This window comes from Micropterus dolomieu, linkage group LG20, assembly GCF_021292245.1.
Source record: "Micropterus dolomieu isolate WLL.071019.BEF.003 ecotype Adirondacks linkage group LG20, ASM2129224v1, whole genome shotgun sequence".
NCBI lineage: Eukaryota > Metazoa > Chordata > Actinopteri > Centrarchiformes > Centrarchidae > Micropterus > Micropterus dolomieu.
Window position 1 is genome coordinate 3,536,477 of NC_060169.1, and position 2,479 is coordinate 3,538,955.

Here is a 2,479-nt window from a genome sequence, read left to right on the forward strand (position 1 = left end):
GTGTAAATAGGTCACCGCTAACACACTCACCATAATAACTATAAGGTGCCTAGCCGTGTTTCCATCAACGTTTTTTTTATGTGCATTTTGACGCATCGCTTTAGAAAAGGTTGGTTGAAACGGCAAAATTCAAAAAACTTAATTTCGCAAAAAAGTTTTTACATTCGCTTGAGGTGATTTTTGCCTTTGTTGAAAAAGAGTTATTGTGCTAAATGGAAGATGAAAATACTTTTGCCAAATAATTTCTGACATAGCGAACATGTTACTCATGTCTGATCAGCTGTTTGCTATGGCAACCATCAGCGCTTGTAGAAGAAGCAGCCGGTAGCTCCTTCTAACTTTGTTTTTCATGTTTTTACTATTGTAATCATTATGGTTTTTATTATCATTCTTCCGTAAAGACAAGTGATACTGCGGCCTAGACGGTAAGTGCTACAGATGCAAAAGTCATAGGGTAGGTCCAGGTCACCGCAGGAACGGCAGGCAAAAAAATTGCACACTTCAACCTCTAGGGGGGCGCTATTAACAAGGTCAATTTGTTTGGGCTTGGAACTCCCACATACGAAGGCGCATATCAAAAACCAGCTCAACCACCTCCAGCTCAACACAGGAAAAACCAAGGAGCTCCACACGCAGCAAGAGGCTCCACACCCCTGTTGTGATAAGAGGCGAGGGGGTACAGATGGTGGACACCTACACCTCAACAATAAACTGGACTGGACAGTTTATTGTTGAGGTACACTAGATATGATCAATCTATCTTTATCAACAGGCTATGTACCACTGTACTTTAGTAGCTCTAATTAAACCTCTTCTAAAAAAGCCCAACCTTGATCCAGATGTTTTAGCCAACTATAGACCTACTATATCTAACCTTCCATTTCTCTCTAATGTCCTGGAGAAAGCAATCGCCAAACAGCTGTGTGACTTTCTACATAGCAATAGTTTATTTGAGGATTTTCAGTCAGGATATAGAGTTCATCATAGCACAGAGACAGCCCTGGTGAAAATGACTAAGGTCCTCTTAATTGCATCAGACAAAGGACTTTTCTATGTACTGGTTTTATTAGCTCTTAGCGCTGCATTGACCATCAGATCCTATTACAGAGACTGGAACATTTAATTGGCATTAAAGGAACCATTCTAAGCTGGTTGAAGTCCTATTTATCAGATCGATTTCAGTTTGTACATGTTAACCATGAGTCCTCCAATGCATGCCAAAGTTAGTCATGGAATTCCACAAGGATCTGTGTTCGGACCAATCCTCTTCACTTTATATATGCTTCCTTTATGCAATATTATCAGGAAACACTCCCTAAACTTTCGTTGTTATGCAGATGATACTCAGTTATATCTATCAATCAAGCCAGATGAAACTCATCAGTTAGCTAAACTTCAAATGTGCCTTCAGGATGTTAAAACCTGGATGACCTGTAATTTTCTAATGTTAAACACCACTGTGATGAATCTTGGAGTTATCTTTGATCAAGACACGTCATTTAAGTCTCACATTAAGCAAATTTCAAGGGACGCTTTTTTTTGTCCTACGTAATATTGCAACAATCAGGAACATCCTGTCTAAAAATGATGCAGAAAAACTAGTCCATGAATTTGTTACTTCTAGGCTGGAATACTGCAATTCCTTATTATCAGGCTGCTCGAAAAAGGCCATTAAGACTCTTCAGCTTATCCAAAATGCTGCACCAAGTGTTCTGACAGGAACCAGGAAAAGAGATCACATTTCTCCTGTTTTAGCTTCTTTGTATTGGCTTCCTGTAAAATCCAGAATAGAATTTAAAATCCTTCTTCTCAAATACAAAGCTCTTAGTGGTCAGCCACCATCTTATCTTAAAGAGCATAGGTACCATTATTCATTCAGTCTATAGCAACATTACTGTCTGTACTTCTGTGAGTATATTGTGTAGGCTGCCTCTCTCTCTCTCTCTCTCTCACCCCCAACCGGTCGAGGCAGATGGCCGCCCACCCTGAGCCATGGTTCTGCTCGAGGTTTCTGCCTCTTAAAAGGAAGTTTTTCCTTGCCTCTGTCGCCTAGTGCTGCTCTTGTTGGGAATTGTTGGGCTTCTGTAAATAATATCACAGAGTATGGTCTAGACCTGCTCTTTTATGATTTTATGAAGAACAAGCACTAGGTGACAGAGGCAAGGAAAAACTTCCTTTTAAGAGGCAGAAGCCTCGAGCAGAACCATGGCTCAGGGTGGACGGCCATCTGCCTCAACCAGTTGGGGGTGACGGAAGGAGAGAGAGAGAGAGAGAGAGAGGGCAGGAGAGGAACAGAGAGAAAAAGAGAGGGATGGAAGGAGAGAGGGGAGGGAGGCAGCCAACACAGAGGTACAGACAGTAAAGGTGATGTTGCTATAGACTAAATGAAAAATGGTACAGATATTTATAGTAGTGTTAATGATAACAGTCGTAATGTTAATGATTATAATAACAATAATAACAATAGGACTAGTAACAA